The following is a 23,967-nucleotide window of genomic DNA, read 5'->3' as shown; positions in this document are numbered from 1 at the left end:
ATATATTTACAATCAGATAACCACAGATCTTTCAAATTTGTAAAAATATAAGAAAACATTTAATAGTCCAGCATAATTTTCAAAGAAAATATATGCGATAATTTAATTATAAGTACACTTTTACAAACAAATTAAAGTAATTTAACATTTTTGTTAACAGTTTATAATTCAACAGTCGTCTATGAACCCAAAACATTTATAAAATTGTAAAATTATATTTAATTGATTTCTAATAAATTTATAATTTTTTCAAATGAAATGCTTATTTTTTAATTTTCCATCCTATAAATAGCACAATTTTGAAATTTTTAAGTGCATATTTAAGAGCTATAAAGTAAAAATGTTTAGTGTTGCAACTTCCAAGCCCTGATTATTATTTCCTGACACTCTATTACGATGTACTAAGGCAGTCGACTTACTGATGTACTGAATTATTGGCTTTAGAAAGAAAAAAATGTTGTACAGGTATCTTCTTAGAATTTTTCAAGGAATTTTGCAGGACATTACCAGAGTAAATAAGTTAATTAGTATGGTATTTTATACAGAAGATATTTCATTTGAATAAATTATTATTCGAAAAAATTTTTCATTATTATTTGAAAAAAAAATGTATTGGAATTATTTTAAACCTTATTATTCGAATAAAAAAAAATTTAAATTATTTTAAAATATGATCAATTTGAATAAAAATATATTTAGTTAATTTTCAAACACAGTTATTCGAATAATTTTCGGTTACCTATTTTATTTTAGTAAACATAATTATTAATTGGAAATTTAAAATATGCATATTTTAAAAATACCCTGATCGATCATTATATTATTGTGTAGAGTTCTATATTTAAACTGATAAATATAAGGCACAACTTAAGTACCTATCATCGCGTATAGAGATACGACAATAGCTATATCCAATAGCTTAATGATATGACATGTGCATGTGCTAATGCACATAGGAATGTAACAATATTATAATGCACCGTGCTAAACACTACGTCTATGTTGCTCCTCACGTTCGTGATACACTAGTACTACAATATATGTACAAATCATTTTATAATACATTTGAGTTTTGAATTAGCATTAGGTTTAAAAATTATTTTATCAACTATAAACGAAAATACCCATGTCATCTTTTCCCTTTCCCGCAATATATTATACGACTCAAAACTGAGTTGAATATCGCAGTAACCATTTTTATCTCCAGTAAAACAAAATACCTCAATATTTTACTGGAAAAACATCTAATTTACCTCTTCCATCACGAAAACAAAAGAAAAATAACCAACAATAGATTCTACCTTTACCAGTCACACATAAAGACAAAATTAAAAAATAAATTAAAATACATCTGCACAAACCCATGATTCCACCAACCTCTCAGAACACCCGAATCTGGGACTCACCAAAGTCTTGAAACTTTAGTAAATTCAAAATATGACATTTAGTATTATTACTGAAGCCACCTGGTATATTACCAAATCAAGACCTACACGACCTCTTACGAATAAAAACTTAATTTGAACTGGAAAAATTGTAAGTATCTTAATTTATTTTACATGGATCTTGTGTCCAATAATAATACCCTATCTTGTGGGCTTACAAATACTTTGACAAACCCTCTTAACGACTGTAAATAAAACAAATCACGACGTACTATTCTAACAAAAAAATAAACAATAATAATATTAAAAAAACATAATTTAAATTTCTAAACATAATAAAATGACGTACAATTATTTTTATTTAATATAACACTTGCTCATGTTCATTCATAAATGGTACTGTAATACTTCTATGTGTTATAATTTTTTAAGTTTTTTTTAGTCTTAAATGCTTATAAGGATTTTAGATTTTTTTTTAAATATTTTTATTTATAGTAAACAATATTATCTCTCATACATATACTATTGTTCAGTAGCACCAACAAAATTTTGAATGATCTGGTTAATAGCCACCCAATTTACAATTTACAATCATCCTCGCCCAAGGGTCGAAGAACGTACATTAATGGTTTAGGAATTCACCCTCTCCTAAAATTCCTTAACCTATTATAGCGTTTACTATAGTATTTAGATAATTAAACTTCTTTAAATAGTAATTACTAAGTAAGTAGTATGACACGAAATACATAGTAATTTATAATTAATTCGACTAATTAATTTATTACTCGTACATTAATCCACTAAGGCATCACCCACCACCCTAATATGGTCTGGTCATAACCAGACATGAACCCCATATTTGATGCCACTGCTATTGTTAACGAAAAGTTTTTCATCCATTTAAAATAAATAAATATTTAAATTTTCAAATGTAATGGATGAATAATAATAAATGTAAAAAAAAATATCAAGAAAAAAAATAGTTATTTGCACTTTTCATCTTCGATTAAAAAATCCTATTACTTAATTGTACAGTTACAAAAAGCATCAGAAAATTACTTTTTCACTTCTATTATTTTTTAATAAAAATTATAACTATTGTTTCCAAACAGTTAGGTTTTTATCAATTATTTACGCCTTGTGCTTATTTTTCGTTTAATTTTTTACATGTATTTTTAAACATAGAAAATATTTAATAAATAGCAGAAACAAATAATTTTTGAATTCAGAACTTTTTGAAAGTAAATAATTTAAAAACCTGAATCAATTTTACTTTTGATAAAAAATATTAAAATAACAATATTTAAATTTAAAAAGTCTTCATAATTATAATAATAACATCACATATTTTATAGTTTCAAACACGACAACATTCGTTTTATTTATTAGCTTCTTTTCAACGATCTAAATTATCGATAAAGTATCATGCAAAAAAAAAAAAAAACAAAATAAGTTTTTTAAAATTACGTTACTATTACAAAGTGACAATATTTAAAAACAAATGTTTACATTATACATTAAGCCCTTTTGTTATTTCTGTATTTCCAATTTTGAAAAAACATAATACTATTTTATAGACCACATACATTTTAACTAAAAAAAAACAGAAGGTACTGTTTTCGACTAAATATTTTAGGTTAAGGTCAAAAGATAATAGAAATTTTAACATTGAGAAAAGTGAGATAATAAATTAAGAAATCAAATATTTTCTATTTTAAATATATATCAACAAACAACAAATGTATTAAATGAAATTATTTTTTTTTTCTTTATAAGTATTTTACATAAAAGTAACCAGTGAAACAAATATAAATGTGTTTCTCTATTCCTATCAAATACCTTTTCTCGAAGGTTAACATTTTTATTTTAAATTTTTAAATTTGAAAATTAGTTTTAATTCTCAGTGTAATTCAACGCAATATTATTAACGTGGAAAAATAATAAAAGAATACTTAAGTTTAAATAATAAGCTAATAATAAGAAAATAGAAATATTTCAATAAATAGAGTTACTATTACTTTTATAGTTCAGATTTCATACGAAGCTTTGAACTGATTTTTAAGTTCCTATACTAAATGGATAAAAAAAGTACTGTACACTGTTACGATTGTTTTATGCAAGCCTAACGATTCTCCATTTTTTAGTCGAATTGGCCGAATGTCGAATATATTATTATACGATGCAGTGGCGCAATTTAAATGAAAAAACTAGAGAGCTGAAACTCATCTATCTTTTTTGTGTTCCTTCCTTAATGGGTATAGACACCCTCAAACCATACAATTCAATAGTTACTAAAATATTTGGTAAATATATGAATACTTCTAAATGTATATTGTTCACTTTGATTTTATATTTTTATTGTATGTATAACGAATTACTTGTCTGTAAATACAAATGTCTTATCACATAATCACTTTTAGATTCTGACTGAAGCGAAGGATATTATGGTTTTATAATGATGTTTGTATTTTATTTGTTAAACACTTTTTCGGATAGAAATACTGGTCCAAAAGTTTTTTTTAGGACCTTTTTTAGATTTTAAATTAGCATTTGGTGGTACTTTAGACAGGTCATTTATTTAAATCTTAATCGTTTTCTAGACGTGAGGAAACAACTGTCCTAAAATGGTAAAAATACGCTCTAAATAAGATTTTCACATATCAAATTTTATTTATTTAGTCATAATTTCAAAAGTAATGTGGCTAGAAACTTGAAACTTTTAACCTATAGAAAAGATATTTATTTTCGTATTGCGAAATATTTTCGTATTGTATAAAAATTTATATATTTATACAAAAAAACTCAAAAACTATTTTTTTTTTTTTTTTTTTTTCGTATACAAAATGAAAAATGAATATTTAAATGTAAATTAACATAAACACATTTAAGGGTGCTAATTTCGAAAATGGGGGTGCTAAGCACACTCAAGCCCCCCACAAATTGTGCCTATGGTACAATGGGGGGGGGGGAACTGCTGATGAAGTCAACGGTCAACTATAACCCGTAGAACAACAGTTGACCAGTTAACAGATCAGCACTTTAAAGCGAGTAACTTGAGATCAGATCAATATCAAGTATTTGCTGTGTGTTTTCTCCGCCTGTCATTCGGACCATCATTGTTCAATGCTGTGGTCCACTCAGGTGCATACATTTAATTTAAAATATTTCATATTTAAGTAATAAACATCATCGTGTTGCTTATTTCAAAACTATATATTTTACGAGATTTACGAGCTCTTGAAGTTCCACAACAGGGCTATAAATATTAATCAGAGAACTTCAGAGTATCTAGTACAGAAATAGTCCAGCCACTAGATTTTACTAGATAATTCTATAGGCAGACATTCGTTATTCTTAACGGATATTGAATAGTCACGTTACATTTGTTCATTATTATTTCAATTATTCTTAGGCATAGAGGTTGGTCCACTCATTCTTCTTCACTTAGAATTATTTTTTGAAACTAATAGTACATTGATATCGAATTTATAAGAACTTTTAAGAATTAAAATGATTTGTTTCTATATATTACTCGACCCTTGAATCTTGCCCTTTTACAATATTTTTTTATGACGTACATAAATCATTTAAACATACATTATTCAAATTATTTTGAAGTTAATGTTCTACAGTTAGCCTGTATTAATTTTTAATATGCAAACATAAATTTATTACAATTATGAATTTATATATTATTTCGGTATTTTTCACAACTTAAAAACAATACTAAAAATATAATACTTCAGATGAAATCGGATGGATTATTAAAACGAATAACATACATTTAAAAATAGTTTGTAACTATTCTGAGATAAAAAAATAAAAAAAAAAATGAAAAATAAGTCTGTATTCATTAGAGCTTCACGAAATTGTATTTCAGGTAATATATTATTTAAATATATTTAACACTATTTGTGTGTTTCTGGGAAAATGTTAATCTTTGCAGGATAAAAAAAAAATGATTTTATCAAATTAATATCTATGGTAAATAGTTTCAAATCAAATTATCACAATTTTTGTAACGCTTTGACAACTGGTAAAAGTATAAGTTTGAAAATACGCATTGCGTTTAAACCAATAATCTCAATAAAAATAAAAAAAAATAATAAAATGAAAATATAAATCCGAACGAAATACAATTAAAGGGAAAATAACGTACTTATACATTTTTCATCCTTGAAAAGAAATATTTAATGATGTCGTTTCTGAATATCTGAAGATAATTTTATTACTGTTTTTATTAGCTGACGAGTTACCACAATATATTACACCAATTTGTTTAAATTTCAGAAGCATTTGATATCTAATGATTGTAGATTAAGCCATAAAAACTATCATAAAAATACTATAATTCGGCAGTTTAGGACATAAATGATGTAGTTTTATTTTCAACATTCTCGCTGGACAAGGCCGAATATTAAATTAATATTTTAAGGAGTATATAATATTATTTATAAATATATTGTAACATTTGAGACTTTTTTTTTTCAGATTGCATTTTTCTTTCGTTGTTATATTTTTGTAGTAATTGTTCTAAAAATAGCACAGAATCGAATATTAATTTTATTATTTCAGTCCTCTTTTTTGCCACAAAAACGAACTTCGATCCATCTTAATTATCATTTAAAAATAAAATCTATTTAAATTTAACTGTCGTTTATTTCATGTGGATCAAAACTGTAAAATGAAATGTTTTGGGTGTTGGTTTGGATTATTTTGGAAGAAAAAACATCCTCATAATTTTATTATTCTACTCGTAATTTATAGACGCATTTATCGAGAATTGAGTGACTGTAGGGAAAAAGGAATTGAACTCAATTCTAGTATACCTACTTATAATCTATGTTAATGTACATGGGACATTTCTTCGTTCAAAAGGAAAGTTTTCGATAGGTAAACTGTTTTGCACTAATAACTTCTACACGGTATAAATGTAATATTCTTCGATGCAGCAGACAAACTATTATCATCATAATAAAAATTAATAATATGATCACGTACTCGTAGATTATAAAATCATAACAACAATTCCGTCTCGATAAAATATAGTTTATTATTATAGGATAAACACAGTTCACATAAATATTATATTTTTTCGATGATTTTGTTAAACATACTATTTACAAGAGCAGTCCGTAGTTGGAAATGGTGGTATTTTATTACGTTTTTCGTGAAAAAACTAACAAAAATATCTATGTCTTGGCAGTATTCTATTATTCAATCTAATTTTATTGGCATATCGTATTAGCATGTACTATGAAAATTTAAAAACCGTATTGCCCATACAAATTATAATATATATTTTTTTTATTAAACAGAATATGATCATAATATTATAGAATAAAAAAATTGGTATTTTCAGTAGTTGCATTTTGCAAATGCTTTACGTTCCGCGAAAGGAGGAAAAAAATAACGTTAAATAAATAACGTGTTTTCTGATTGCGTCATATTACACAACTGAAAATATTTACTCATTTCTTTTACCGTTAAACTAAAACATTCGATTTATATTCGTGTTTGAAAAATGCTGCTGGAATTCACAGCACACGTTCGTAAAGGTATGATGTACTAGTCACTATAATTGTATATACGAGTATACAGTTCCTTTTCTAATCTGATTCTGAATTTTGTGGGATATTTAAATAATTTAACTAACACTTTTTGTGCATCGATTTTTACGTATGATTATGTTCATTTTAATAAAATAGCCTTTACACTAATACTTGTAAAAAATTGCATTAATTTAATGAACTTTGTTCTTTGTGTATGATATTTAACCTTATAAAAAAAGTTTTAATTTATTTATTTTTATTTTTTGTCTTCACAAAATGTCTAAATTCAAAGTGTTATATTTGTCGGCGGTAAAACTCTTGGAAATCAAATTTCGTTAGAAACACTCGACGAGTTTAAACTTTTGTATGACTTTTTACTGTTACGATTAAAAACTTTTAAAATGATTTAATCTTTGAAAAAATACCCTTGACAGTTATGCTAACCTAACAATTATTATTAAGATCAACATCATCAGCAACCCAAGAAGTTTAAAAATTAATTAAAAGTCAACATTTTAATAACAGTAAATGTTTATTTAATTAATAAAATATATGTTTTCGAGCATTCATTGATCTAAAAATTACACGCGATAACTAATAACAGTTAAATCAATAGAAATCAAATATTACATTTTATTTATGAGTTCTTTTATTTTTTTTTAAGTCAAATGTTCAGATGAAAAATAAAAAATAAATTCAAATGATTTGATTAACCAAACATTAATTTCTTATTTTAAGTAATTTTTTTATTAGTCTTTATTAAACAACTACAACGGTGAAAATTAGTATTTGGAAAATTTAATAAATATAAATTAGCACATCAAACTAAATATTTATTTCATTTTTTTTTTTTTTTATATATTATTCAAATAATCTATACATTTCAATTCGATATCTATAAATAGGTAATAATTTTGAAAAGTTAATATAATAATACAACTGTGTACTTTGGTTTTGTTAAAGCGACACGTTAAATGTCATGTATTGTATAAAAGCAATAATATATTTATTATAATAGTATATAATCATAATTGTTACATAGATAACTACGGTTTTTTTTCGTCAATGAACCAAGTTTATAAATATTAATAGTACATATTATAATTTTGTGATATATTTTCTTATTCAATCCAAATATAAACTTTTATTTGCCTCATTAAAAATTAAATAAATAAAACAATATTATTTTAAAATATTAATTGTAATGGTATAAAACAATTACGTCTATTAAAATATAAACTATTACCCAGATCTGTTAGTTAAACAATTATTAGGTATGCATAAGGTTTAATGAACTCATTTACAAATGCAGTCCAAACGATAAAATTGAGTGAAATTAATTTATATTATAATTTTATAATTAACAATCAATGTTATTATTTATAAAATTCAAACAATGTGATTTATGATATAACATCTTAACAGCAAAATTATTGGAGTTCCATATGCGTATTTTTTCTACTCGATTCGCATACTATACAGACATTTAATATTTTAATTAAGAGTATCAAAAGTTCGAAAATGATAACGAAACTAAAAATATTTTTATGAAAACCAAATATTTTCCTGTATTTATGGAATCAGTAAATTATGTACTAACAAAACTTTTAAATCATTATTATGATTTTTAATTTCGAATTAATTGAAAATATTTGACGCACTACAAAGTCAATAATATAAGAGAGATATTGTTAAGATTGATTATTAATAGTATTGTCTAATGTTTTTACGTGTTGAATTATTTCCAAGACAATTATAATCGACGAAACTAACCCAAAGTATTAAAATAATTATATTCGAAAAAAAAATAAGCATATATATATATATATATATATATATATATATATATATATATTACATAAATCATAAACAAAAAAACATGAACCAAATATTTTCCTAGTGAACCATTGTATCATATACGTCTTTGGTATGAGCTGAAATTTAAATAAATCTATGATTTATTAGCTGACTAAACAGACGTTTTCTTGTCTTAACTATGAATTTTGAATTCGAATTGGTATAGTTAATAAAAAAATAAATAATTATTCCAAAAACATAGTTTTTATTTTTCTAATTATTTTTTATTTTCTTTATTAATATTATAGAAGAAATCGGGTGAAACTGACGTTATCGGAACTTACAATAATAATATGATAGCATTAATTAACCACGGCTACGATGATTTTAAACCGTTAAATATTGTCTGGGCGAAATAATATGTATATGTATTCGATCTCGTTTCGTGAATAATATCGAGGAATATATTTATGTTACCGTAAAACGGGTCTATCAGGAGTAATATTACCTGTACGGGGACGAGGTATATTTTTGATAAATTATACCGTTGCCGATTCCTCGGTCTGGTTACAATAGGATAGTCTACGTAAGTATATGTGAAAATATCGATAGTAATAAGCTGCGACGTATCGTAAACATAATTATTTTCTTATATTTTTCTTTATGACTTGCTTACGATGCATCATAATACCTGAATATATTATAATATTCATTGTTGTTACATACATAACTTCAGACTATATCCACTGTGGAAATTCTATTAAGCTCGTTTGATCTTTTAATTTAGTACTTGTACGATTATTATATTTACTTTCTAATTTTAATATTAATTTTGTGTTTTACAAACAAGTAGATCAAAAACATAATTACTTCATTTTAGCTATTACTGTTTCTCCGTCGCAGCTAGTTAATAAAAAAATTTGTGAAAAAAACAATATGTGAGTATTAGGGTGGACCATATTATTGAACTTACGAATTTTTGATTTCTTACCCCCTCATTTTGTTCATTACTATAAGAAAGTTCACGTTTTAATGTAGTACAGTTTATACAATATCTTATAAATCTATTACTATCTATTATTTATTATTTCAAGAAAAATTATAAAGGTAATATTGAATATTTTATTTATTTAAAAAAATAAATTTTTTATTATTATATTATTATTTTTGTACATTTGTTATTATTTAGAACTTATAAAATTATATACATTTTTAATATTTGTATTTTTGAAACACTGTAAATTGAGTGTCAAGCTAAAATTTTACTGTCGTAACTCAATAGTTTCATAAATAACACACATTTTAAGATAATAATACATTGTATACAAGTAAATAATATTTTGTACCTAATAGTTGTATCGAAATAGGATATGTTACAGTTGAGATTATGGGATAGTAAACTTCTTCCCTCACTATCCGGAAAAAAAATGATTGACCGCCTATAGGAATACCAATAGTAATATCATTTAAAGGCAAAGAGCAGCTGCTTGGTGTACCAGAACTTATATCTGGCACTAAAAAAAATCAAACAATAGCAGTATATCAGCTCTTGAAAATTAAGGTTTAACCGAAAACATACAAGCTTTATGTTGTGATACAACCGCATCCATCATGGGTCGACTAAAAGGCACTGATATATTATTAGAGCAATAGCTAAAACGTGAAATACTATATTAACCATGTAGACATATTCTTGAAGTTATATTGAGAAGTCTTATTGAAATAAAAATTGATATTGCATCCACCCCAGATGTACCAATTTAAAAGTTTCCAAAAAGCTTGGCGTAATATTAATGTCAAAAACTTCCATAGTGAATTGAAAGATATTTTTGTTTCTCAATCAGTACAAGATTTCAAAGAAAACCTTTTAATGTTCGGTAAAATCAATTACAACAGTTTCAACCTCAAGATGACTATAAGGAACTGTTAAAACTTAATATTATATTTCTAGGTGAAAACCTTAAAATGGTATATTTTTCAAAGTTCTAGATTTCGTACATGATGCTCGTTGGATGGCAAAAGCTTTATATACTCTAAAAATATTTTTATTTCGAAACGAATTTAATTAACATTAAATGAACACAATGCTTTCCACGACTTGTATATTTTTATAGTTCGGATATATGTTAAATTGTAGTTTTGTGCTCCAGCTATAATCGCTCTGGCACCATACATGGACTTATAATTTATTAAAGAGCTAATATTGTACGAGGTCATTGATATACAAATTTCAAAATGAACATTAAAAAAAATGTGTAGTCATTTGTGATACTTAACACCAGAAATAACATAATTAGCATTTTTTGGTGACAATGTATCACTGAAAACAAAGGCGAAAATGGTTAAAGCAATGAAGACTTTTGATGTCAAATCAGAATACAAAAAACGAATAACTTTATAATCAAATAAAATATACGATTATGCTAATAAATATATCGATAATTTTATATGAGTCCAATCTAGGAATTTTTTTTAATAGATTTGATATGATGTTGGATTTTTTAGATTTATATACAAAATTGTGGAACGAAAATGATCAATATATAAAAGGAAAAGAATTAGTAAATAACTTAACTGTAGTTAATGATATTGCGGAGCGAGGAGTCAAATTAATTGAAGATTATAGCAAGTTAATAACTAAAAGCGAAGACCAGAAGCAATATTTACTGCAAGTATTGAGTGAATATCGTCGATGATTCCTAGATTGTAAAAAATCGCCTTTGTTGCGTGCCAACCGTTTGATCAGTTGATTCCAGTACTAATGTCTAATCAACGCTTGGATGTAGGTGTAGTGAAGAAATAATTAAGACTCTTTATGATAAGTTAATTTATTAAACTGTTAAAATTTATCCTAAGTACAATAAATTAAGTTAGTTATAAATATTCAGTTTATATTTAGTTGTAATATTAAGTCCAAATATTTAAACTATAGAAATTATTCTAAGTCCTAACACTTAACTTTATAAAATTAGTTAGAAATATTTCTAAGTCCAGACCATGACATACACTGACGAGGAAGGTTCTCAGTGCAGCATAGCCAAAACTCGTCTGATTGCCCTTGTTTTCGGATCCCTTTTATATTTGCTATATGTAAGTGTGTGTAAATTCCAAGTGTGTGGGTATGAAAATTATAATAAAAATATGATATTTCCTTATTGATTGTGAATGTGTGTGCGCTATCTCCAGACCAGCCTATAATTAATGACCCACATGCCCAGGATGTTGTTTCTATCGTTTCGATTAACTAGTTATTTATAATTATCCATTAAAAACATTTTAATTTCCCATAAAAGTTTATGTGAACCATTTCACTTATCCACGCTTGTGGTTTCGATATTCCTAGAGCTCTCGTATTGCATATGAGTCTAATTTATTTATAGTTGTGGTCTTGATGTTCGGAGAATCTCCTTTTAATATATTTTATTATATGACTACACAGGACGCGACACCTTGTTCAAGATCTTTAAAATAACTGAAAGAAATCAATTATGTAAAAAAAATTAAAACAATTATAATAATAATTGCTATCATATAATTTTTCTTATGAAATAATAAATAATAGATAATAATAATAATATATTTATAAGACATTATATAAACCGTTTTATATTAAAACATGTATTATTAATGAAACTCTTGAATTAACATAATAACATTTAAGATACATTAAATTTTTTTACGTTAACCCGACTGTTACAATAAAATAGTCAATCCAATGAAATTTATACGAATTAATTTTTTTTTAGGAAATCAAATTCTTTATCAATTGTACATAAATTTTTTGTTGTATCATCGACCATTATTTTAATATATTTAAATTACTAAAAAAAATCATTTTTTTAAATCATTAAAATATTCGATATTTTATCATTTTTCTTGGGAAATAATAGATTAATGAGAAATTGTATGAATATTATTTTTATTAAAAATATAAATATCTATAATATATATTTTATACATTTTTAAGAAAAATGCAATATTTTTTTGAATATAGTCAAAAAATGACAAAACAAACCCTTTTAACTAATATTCAACCCTCTTGGGGCACGTGAAAGGGGTGATTAATCATGACCAAATTTAACCAGAATCACTTTCAAATAGTAATGAACAAAATAGGGGTTAAGAAATCAAAAATATTAAAAATAAAATTTCTTCGTCCATAGCTAAAAACCACCCTAGTGAGTAAATATTCTTTAGGTTTTTGGGCATTTCATTGAAAATTACAAAATTAAAAACTACAAGACTGTATTTTATGCTGTTATTATTTTTTTTTTTTTTGAATACATAAGAAAACAGAATTACTGACAACTAAATACTTTTTAAAATATAAGTGAATTTTACATTTGTTATGGTGATAAGTCCTGTTTGATTAGATGAAACCAGTTTAACAATCTGAAATTAGAAACCGGTATGTATATTAATATACAACCGGTAATTAATATTCACACGAGACCCGAACTACCGAGAATTTATAAGATAAACTCTCCTCTTTTATAAAATAATTAAAAAATGTACAACGCAAAACTAAGGTCAAATTAACTGTGACTCAAAAAAAAAAAATCACAAGGAAATATCATAAACTAACTAGTCACCGGCAATTGGTATTGCAAATAATTTGATCATTATATTTTGATATGAAACACAAGTTTACTATAATTTATCCCGTTTTTTATTAAAACCAATTGAAGAAACAACTGTCAACTGTATGACAAGTAAATTAATAAAAATACGAATTTTTTGCGTTAGAAATATTTTAAGATGAAAGCACATAAATACTTTTTTCTTTAATTGGCTTAAATTATGGTCATCCTTATCATCGAGTTTTATACATGTATGATTTATTGCTTATATCGCATAACAGTTAGTAGTAGACATGCAAGTTATTACAATTCCAAGGATTTATTATTAAATTCTTTTCAGTCAAGAAGATTTTTTTTAATTTCGATTTCAAAATCGATTTAATTAAATACCAGTTACATAAAGAACAACACGCGTGTTGTATTACATACATCGATTTTCTGACAGTACATATCAGGAGCGGATTCACAGATGGAAAACTGTGGTTCTGGCTATTTCAGGCCACTTATAAGGTCTGAAACTGAATTATAAGTATATAATTTGTTATAAAAAACACACTATGGCAATATAATATATGTTTTCAAGTTTATTCATAGTTATCATTGAAAAAATTAACATTTATTATATTTTGTGGAGTCTTACATGAGGTGCTGCATAAAAGTGATTTACTGTACTACACAATTAAAAAAGTGACGTTATTTAGAGGAAGGGGTGGAAACTAGGGCATTCGGCCTAGTATGGTATTAACTTCAGCCAATTCACTTAAAAAATATTAGAAATCTTTAAGAGACCAATTTTGTCGACAACTATTAACTGTGAGTCAGCTGACCTCCTGAACTCACTCCTAGATCCACCCCTAGTACATTTATAGTATGATTAATATATGAATAAATTATTGAATACATACAAAAATATAATTTTGATTAGTAGATTCGATTTAATACGATACACAAAACAGTAAGTGTAACAATTATTCAAATATAACTATTAAAATTATTACGTCAAAAGCAAATAAAGTGTAATATTTACATAATTTAATTTTAAATTATAATCTAGTTGTACGGTGTTATTGTATTTATTAAATTTTTGTTGCATTATTATATTATCTATTTCTAAAATCATATCCATTATTTTTACGGCAATTTATACTCAATCTCTTAGAGCGAAACTTTCAGAAATTACTTGACGTTGAATTTATGGTTCATTAAAGCATTGAAAACTTAGGGATAAGGTTAATTTTTAGTACGTTGACTCTTACACTTAAGATTGTTTCTAAAAACTTAAACATGATAATCTGACAACTAAGTAATTTAAAAAAACAGATAGAAATAAGTAGTATAATAATTTAAAACAATTTATTAACAATTTAATCACAATAATATAGTATTTCAAACATAATTGTATGGTAGCACTAATCATTCTTCATCCATTATTTGACATATATCAAAACACTTCTGTCGTTATTTGCTACGAATAACTGCACTGTTCTCTCCGATTGAACAATATATTATGACCACAGTCACTATGTTCAACCCGTTTCAACTGATATTCAAAATTAACTTAACCCATGTCTGTTAGATTTTGGTTAATATTTTGGTTAATAATGATTTAAGACCGACTAGTGTGCGTTTCACAAGTTTTAATACATTTTGAAAAAATAAATAATACTGTTAGAGGATTATATGAATTTCATACACCTGAATAATCAAAACGTTAACATCCAAAGTACATGAAATAATATATTTTACGACTATTAGCTTATATACAGACTGTTAATAGAAAATTAAACGTTAAACATTTCGATCAAATGCTGAATTCTAAGAATTTCGGACAAAATCCCATGGAATTTTCAACTTAACGTTTTTTAAGTTACGTGAATGAATAAGAGGATTTATTTATTTTTAAAAAAATTTTAAAAGTTTTATGTACAGAAGAATTAAATTAACAAATTCTGCTGAAAAAAAAAATCTATTATGTAAAGAAATATTTTTACAATATCTTAAGGATGAAAACCCAACATTAAACAAGAACAAATCTCAATAAAAGTTAAATTATTTTTGTTGATTTTAGACAAATTTCATATGCTTCACAACCTTTACGTGGCAAACAAGAACTGCATTATTCGTTTTTTGTGATGAATGAAAAATGAAAATATTATAATTCTGTTGTCTAAACTCCCTGTGTTCGAAAAAAGTAACGTCACATCATAAAACCTATTGCGCTATACCGTATTTTATGCACTATTTTTGTTTACCGATATTTGCTTTGGAAATTAGATTTCAAAAGCGAACTATCGTATTTCCGACGATGGACGTAAAACCACGTTGTTATTCTCCAATAACATTTTTAAAGTCCTCCTTTGACACAGTAGCAATTAAAATTTCCAGTATCTTCCAGCGAATACGCTTGTAAACTACGATTTTACACGAATTGTATTACCGGGCTTAAAGACTTAGTTTCATTTCACACTTTTTCGATAAGATATTGGTTAGATGGCGGCATATTATACTCGGAAATAGAACAAGCGCGAGGTTTAATGTGAACGGTATCTCTTAAATATTAAAACGGATTTATTGAATGATGTGTTAACCATCCCGTTAAATCCAAGAAAACAAATAGCAACAAAAACATTGCAATATCAACAGTGTGTTTTATCAAAGCTCTGCGGTAAGAAGGGCTAGTTGAAACAAAATCGAAAAAAGCCAATCGTCTTCGGTAAACATTTAACCGTTCATTATAAAATATAATAATCATTGGTGTAACGCATTTGTTGTTCAGAAGTTTATTCAACACTTCCGAGTTGTCCAACATTTTTGCACAAGATTTCTCAGAAAGTATTTTACTATACGTATACCTGCGATTAGAAGAAAACAATGAAGTACAATAATAATAACACATACGAGTACATACGGTTATTGTTATTTATCATTACACTAAGTCTTACTGTATTTTATATGACCTCGGTAGACCAAAACATACATAATGGATCGGTATAATACTAATTCAAGAGTTATGTAAGCGATGAGTTTTTGTCAATAATTTCACAACTTATTGAATAGCATGTAACTATAACAGTATACAAATGAGTTCGACTTTATTTCGCCGAAGGTGATTGGTATAAAATAAAATTATTAACAGCAAATCAAGCATAAAATAAAGAGTAATGCATAATGAAACTATAAACGGTCTTGAATAACAACAAAAAAAAAGGTCTGGTTATAAATTAATTTCCAATAAATAATATATATTTTATTTACCGTCTTGTTTATTTATTATTCGATAAAATTAATATTTCATATTATTATATACGTATAAAAACGGCCAGTCAATAGAGTCGACACGTGTTTTATTTAACACTGATTGAAAATAATAAAGAAGAAAAACGTATTTTTATTTGTCGTAGATGATATAGGCAATGTTTTGAATTCAATGGTCTTGAAAAAAAAATAATACATTGACGAATTATTTTTTAATGACTCGGTGCAAAATGTAATCATTAAATTGGCCAAAGACCATTTTCATTTCTCGAAGACAATTTCTCCAAAATGGAAATAAAAGATGGCATTATTAGAGTAAAAAATATTTTTAGCCTACCCACTAATGTTTTAAGTGAATTATTTATCAAACAATTGTTCGTCTAAAAACTGCACATATAATATATGATAATGTATGAGGGAAAACTATGATTCTCCTTTAAACACAAAACAAGGCATTCCTAATCAACCCTAACACCATTTTCGCGTTACGTTGGTGAAAAATAAACAGCCTACCAAAATGCATGCTGTGAATTCATAGGCGTACACACGTGGTATGCCCAGGCGCACTCCAAAACTTCTCACAAGGGAATATATGGGGGATTAACCCCCCCCCCCGTAGTCATTTTTTTTTTTTTAATAGATTTATGTGTTTGATTTTTGAAGGATTTTATTTTATCTAGAATATCACAAAACTACCGATATCGAAGGTAGATTTTTTGCTAATAAAATAAATTGTTAATACACTTGTAGTAGATTATCCGTGAATCCAATATTTTTGATAAAACATCAAGGGGAGGAGCTATATTCAATTTGTTACCCCTCCCATAATTACATATATCAAATAAAGAATAATATCAATAAATTTGTATATGATTCTATTGTAAATAAAATAACTTTCATTTTTTATTTCATAATTTAAATAGTTTAATTTTATTGGAATATAAAATATAGTAAAAAGTCCATACGTTTGACTATAATCTGAAAAACCCAATCAAACTCGACTAGCGTAACCTTATTAATTCTAGTTGTAGGTCTATATTTTTTGATAACGTATGTTTGTCTATTATTATTAGTTTAATGTTTGCAAAAAAAAACATTTTTAAAAAAAAAGTTTAAACATACAAGTATACCGTGAAAATAATACGACGTACAAAATATATATATATATATATACCTTATAATAGTATATATATAGCTATATATAGCTATATATATATATATATACCTTAGTATATATTCACCTAAGGTAGTGCAACTATGGATGTGGCGATCGAAAAATCCCTCGAAACATAATTTGTCGAGTGTAACAACCGCAACGATGAAACATAAGAAATCGAGCGCCAGTAATAGATTGCAATCGGCGAATGGACAAACCGGTCATCATTGCCGCATGTCGACAATTTTGACTGGTTTCTCTTTACATCAGTGATTGGCAACCGACTGTCGGGCCGCGTGTGACCCTCTTTTTGACGGCCGACATTAAATTCTAAAACTAAGAAATTTCATTGAATATCATAACAATTTTTTCTATCATCTGGCCCGTTAACCCTTTTTCTAATTTACGAATATAGCCCAAAGGGTTCAGAAAGGTTAACGACCACTGCATCACAGTAACATTCATGTTACATTCTCGATGATCCGCGGTCTTCTGCAGAACGAACCATGTAAATAGAAAAAAAAAAATGTTTCTTTACATAATATATTTATACATCATTACGGTTATGTTGTTTGTTGAAATTATTTCAATAGCGAGTTAAAACAAATTACTTGTTGCTGATTTTCTTTTTTTTTTTTTTGTCTAAAAATGAAAACTAGGTATGATACGTCGTATTTTACGATATTTCAAACAAAAATATTCGGTGTTCTTATTTAATTGTGCTTTAATACCGCATACAACATTACAAGATGTTTCAACAGTATAATTGTTGAATCTTCGTTTCGATTTAAATTCAGCCACTCGTCCGCGGAATTCGCTTTTCATCGGCACCACATCCCGTGGATAACCGTGGTGCGTCGGCAGCAACACGTTTACGAATGAAACGGAAAATCCAAAACCGAAAACAACAATATCACGGACCGCGGTATCGTATTCAATTGTACCGCGGTCATCATGCGCGTACGTATACCGCGCGCGTTGCGTATACGTGCGCGCGCGCGCGTGTGTGTGTGTATGTGTGTGTGCACATCGGCGACGGACTTTGGCGGGTTCGGCCGGCAAAGTAACACCCCACGCATGTCAGTCGTGCGTTCGCCGTCCGTGTGCGAGTCGCTTTTTCGCGTTTCGGAAAACACACACACACACACAAACGCGCGCGCGCGCGACCGCGCTGGCGCACACGTACACACGGGAGAATGCGATTCGAACGCGGTGCCATCGAAGAGTAGTAGTCGTAGCGGTGTCCTCTTCAAAACGTAGACCTAACAATAATAACAGTTCCGAAGAAATAATCGCAAAACTGTTCATTTTTTTTTTTTTCGTTTTCCGTTCGCGACATTTTCGTCTCCTAGCGCGCATTGGCAGCCGTCGTCGAAATCGTTCTCTGAGGTCCGCGTGCTCATCTTAGCGGTCGCCAATAGAAAATATTACGTTCGTTTGCGCGCGCAATCCTTTTGTTTTCTCGCGGTCCGTGTTCGTTTATTTATTTATTTTTTTTTTTTTCGTTTATTTTCGTTTACCAGTTATAATTTCTCCGCCGAGACATTTTTCGCGACGACCGCACCTTCGAAGTCTTGCGATCGTCGACACGGTAAGTATTTATATTATATTATAAACATTTATAAACGTCTTGTTACAAAATAGCAGTTATGAATAGGGTTATTTTATGTTACCTAAACAAGAGCCCCCCCCAAAAAAAAAAAAAATTATAACTTACTGTAATATATTTTTAAAATATGCACGCACTTTTCAAATGGATTTATAATAATTTTTAATTGAGAAATAATGTAAACATATCTTGTTTGACAGAATTAATTTTATTATTTTAAATCAAACGTTACTTTTCCTTCCAATTACTCTCGTATAATGCGGTATCTTAATTATATTATAAATATGAAACAGGAAATCGGGGAGCATGGTAAATAATTATGAACAGGGTCTTACTATGAAACTTCTGATTTCATGAAAAGCCTATTTATCACAAGATATAATAATATCGCATACACGTATGTGTTATTATTGTTATCTTGTACGGAAAGCATGTCTACTATAAATATTATAACGTCGATATTTGTGGGCCTATACGATGATGACCAATACATTTTCGCCAAGAATATTACGTATTCTAGATGTGTGCGATTCTGACGAAAGCTCTATTTTTCTTCTTCTTTTTCTTATTTGTTCTTCATCTCCGAGCCGTTGTTGTAAAATTTTTTGTGCATAGTCATTTACAGGGACGAACGCAAGAAAAAATTTCAAGGGAGATTTAAAAAAATGTAAAATGTAAAATTTGAATAAATAGCACGTCTTATTACTCATTATATATATATTATTTACAAGTCTCATGGGAAACTTTTAAATAACTATTAAATTTGTAAATAAGATCCTATTTTATTAACATTTTTTTTTTTTATATATATTTCGGGAAGGGGGATTAACTCTTTATTCTTCTTCTTGAATTTGCGTCTGGTCATTTTATGCCCATAAATTATATGTCATCCCATCATAACAATTCAATTAAAATAGGCACTGTGTTTCAGTGTGTCACTTTTATTATGTTTTTGATGTAGAAGTTTTTTCACTTCATCCCTAATCAAAATAACATCTTAAGGTACTTGTAAATGGTGTGAAAGTTCTTGGTAAGTTTTTCGCTTTATTCAATTACGAATTTTTGTGGGGATAATAATAATTAAATTAAGTATTAGTTTTGTACTATTTCAAATAGAGAACTCTTGATATAATATCGTGTATACAATCTGAACATAGTAATCGGGTTTTTCAAATAAAAATATGGAACAAATATTCAGAAGTGTATCCAGTAGTTTTACAGTTTCTTATACATTTATTTACAACAGCCTTATGCTAAGGTCATATAGAAAACTACGCACGATCCCTAGTTATAATATTGAAAAATAGTCGATAGAAAATTGCTTATTCAATTCTTTTGATGAAGTTCTATTAAGAATTCGATTATCTACTGCAAAATGTTTAATGTACTTAGTATCTATAACCTACTTATAATTATTTTTTTAAACTATATACTAACTTTTTTCTTCACTTTGTCGTAAATTATTAATGTTTGATAAGAATAACTATGAACTTATGGAAATTTGATACAAAAATTAGGAAAATTTCCTTTTTCCATTAGTGAGTAGAAGGTTTATAGAAGGCCTACTCAAAAAAAATGTTTAGCTACATCCTAGCAGATATATTCGTATATGTACTCGTAGAACAATCAGATGAAATAAATGTGATTTTTCATAATAATTGAGTTCTTATAAATATATAATATTTTCTCTTCGCTCCCATTCCAATTTATAATAGAAAAATTACAAAATTACGACTACTATAGTTAATTTAGTACCCACTAAATTTGTAGGCAAGTTCTTCACAAAAAAAAAACTGTCGTTAGTATTTATTTACAATTTTTTTTAGCATAATATCTTAAAAACCTTATAAAATCGATTTAATATACTTTTGTTTAACTTTTTTTTAGGAATCTCTCTAATCAAAACATACTAAACACCTAGATATGTCCACCATTGAAATTTATTTCACAGTCGGTGTATTGTGTTCTAAAAGTATTTCATTGAAAAAAGCTAAGAGTACAATGTTAAAAATAAATGTTTAAAATAAGTGAATCCAATATCCCATCATTCAATCATTCGTTTAATTCAAATTTAAGTCACGAAGAGACAATTAATTAACCTAATATATAACATTATAAATGTTTCTATTAACTAAAAATTCAATAAAGATCGCATTATTATTTATGATACAACTTGGTAAATAATATTTTTAATTAGTTATTTTAGGTTCTGAAGAAACCTTATTTTCATCACTAGGCAATTATTATTTTCTTAAACTTGGAATATTTTAACATTAGTTTATATTTAATTAAATTTAAATTTAAAAAAATAAACTAATTTTTTTTTTATTGTATATCCCTTTCATAGTTATTGTGAAATTGTCCATACTTTTTACGTATTAAAAAAGTATAAATATCTAAAGGTTGCTTGAATAAAAAATAATTTCAAATTTATATTCAATGATTACGATTAGATCTGATAACAATAAAATATTATTCATATTTACTATGTATTTTATTAAATATAAAAATAAATATGATCAAAAGTTATTGTTAAAATATCAAAATTTTTATAATATTATATGCAAAAACATCTTAAAGTGAACAATTAACTTATTTTTATTTTAAATAACCCATATACTATATAAATATGACCAATGCAATACTTTGTCAACTCTATATAGGTATTCAAACAATTAGAGAAAAATAATGACAATCCCCTCCTCCTGGTTAATGGTTCAACCTTACAAAAAAAAAAAATCATAAAACAATTTATAATTAACGAATCCAGAAGTAAATAATTTTTATTATTGATATTTTTTAAATTTCTATTTTTCATATAATTGTGTGTTTAAATGTGTTTTTCATTAATTAATCGTTTTATTGTAAGTATATTTTCACATAATATTGTTTTTTCGTTCATTTTATTGACTTATATATAGATTTTACAGTTATAAAAAACTATAATTTTTGGTTTTAATATTTATAATTTTTTGAAGACACAAATATTGTATCTATTTATCTTTGATGGTTTTATTTTTATCATACGTTTTATTTAAAGTAACTTATTATTTTACATAGATACAATGCAAAGATGGTATAACATTATAAAAATAAATTTATTTATGAGACATACTATATATAAACTACTACGTTCTTGATTGAAAATCGCAAAACCTTTGAAGCTTAAGTTTTTACAAAGTTAAATAAAATTATGCTGCATTAAAAATGTCAAAGGTTAAAATTCAACAAATTGTATATCTAATAAGAACACATCACAAAAAAATAATTACTTGTATAAATAAATAAACTAATAACTATTATAAATGCTATGACTTATTTAATGAAATTTTAAGACATCCGTTATTAGTAATGACCATTCAAATCTAATTAAAATACATACATACATAAATAAAAACAACGTATTTGTAACTCACTTAACGAAATACTAAATCCGTAAATACTCGTACAAGAACTTAGGTATAAGATCGGACAAAATTGAAGAGTGTGCCAGAAAAAATTTCATGTTATGCTTTAGTTTAATGAAGTTTAAAAAAATATTAATCAATACCATTTTTCTCTTGAATATTCTACTCCCGATAAAATTAAAATATTTGCAAAACAATAACAATTCTCAATAATCGGTTACTGATTTTTTCTCAGCTATATTCACACTTGACGTTTTCTAAATAAATCTTCAAATCATTTCCATAATAATAAATTATTCTTATATTTTCGACGATACTAATTATTAAACAACAATATGTTATAAGTTGATGAGTAATAATATTAAAATTAATTGGCGTACTCTAAAGTATCGTGCAACTAACATTTTTGAGAATAACTCGAGAGCAATTTTATTGGATGAGACCATTGACTGTACCAGAAAAATTATAATTAAATTATGAATAACCTTAAAAATGTTTCAAATAATAAAATATTTCTAAATGCATAGAATAGATATCTTGAAAAAAAAATATGATAAAAATTGGTATGTTGTTGTCAGATTCGCAGATTCGGGCGATTGTGTGCTTCCGAAAAATTTGTACCGATTCTATGAACTTTTTTGTCATCTAAATAAGCAGTGCAATTGATCATAAAAATGTTATACCATCATGAGTGACATATAGGTTCATGTCTCCCGTGATTAATAATATTTAGTAACCGCATATAATCATAATTAAATTATGACCTATGTGATTGGCCATAACACGTTTGGGTACAAATTATACACCATTTGGGTACACTATATATCTAGAAAAATAATACATTTAAGTACATATGAATAAAAATTTGAAGGTGATTTATTGACAATTATTGATTTTTGCAACGTCAAACTTAAGTTGTATCTTTATTTTTCTTATTGTATTTTAAGGATTACGTCTATTACCTAATGTATTCGGCCCACATGTGGGGATGTGGAATGTAAAATTGTTGATTAAAATGATTATGGAATGCTTCTACACCATTTGTAGTTCAAGGTTCGTCTTATGAATGTCCTGCATATAACATGGGATTACATTTTGAATTGGGAAGTATAGATATTTCAAGAATATAGTCAGAAAATGATAAATCTAAAATCGGGCAATCTGATATTAATTATGTAAAGGCATCTTCTAGTTCTTCTGTGGGTGAATACGGCAAAACAAAAAAA

General features: G+C 26.6%; 1 protein-coding gene across 4 annotated transcripts in view; it reads left to right on the top strand.

Moving 5' to 3' along the window:
- Positions 1–18,790: 18,790 nt before the first annotated feature.
- The window catches only part of LOC112682965 (pyrokinin-1 receptor-like), an 88,506-nt gene continuing 83,329 nt past the window's right edge, over positions 18,791–23,967 (top strand). For 3 of the 4 annotated variants that reach the window (XM_025553762.1, XM_025553763.1, XM_025553764.1), the window contains exon 1: positions 18,791–19,316. The gene's annotated coding sequence lies outside the window, so the exon portion shown is untranslated. The remainder of the gene's footprint in view (positions 19,317–23,967) is intronic. The other variant, XM_025553761.1, reaches the window with a different exon arrangement.

Source organism: Sipha flava, unplaced genomic scaffold, assembly GCF_003268045.1.
Source record: "Sipha flava isolate LNK unplaced genomic scaffold, YSA_version1 217_pilon_pilon, whole genome shotgun sequence".
Classification (NCBI taxonomy): domain Eukaryota; kingdom Metazoa; phylum Arthropoda; class Insecta; order Hemiptera; family Aphididae; genus Sipha; species Sipha flava.
This window is presented reverse-complemented; position numbering and strand designations above follow the sequence as displayed.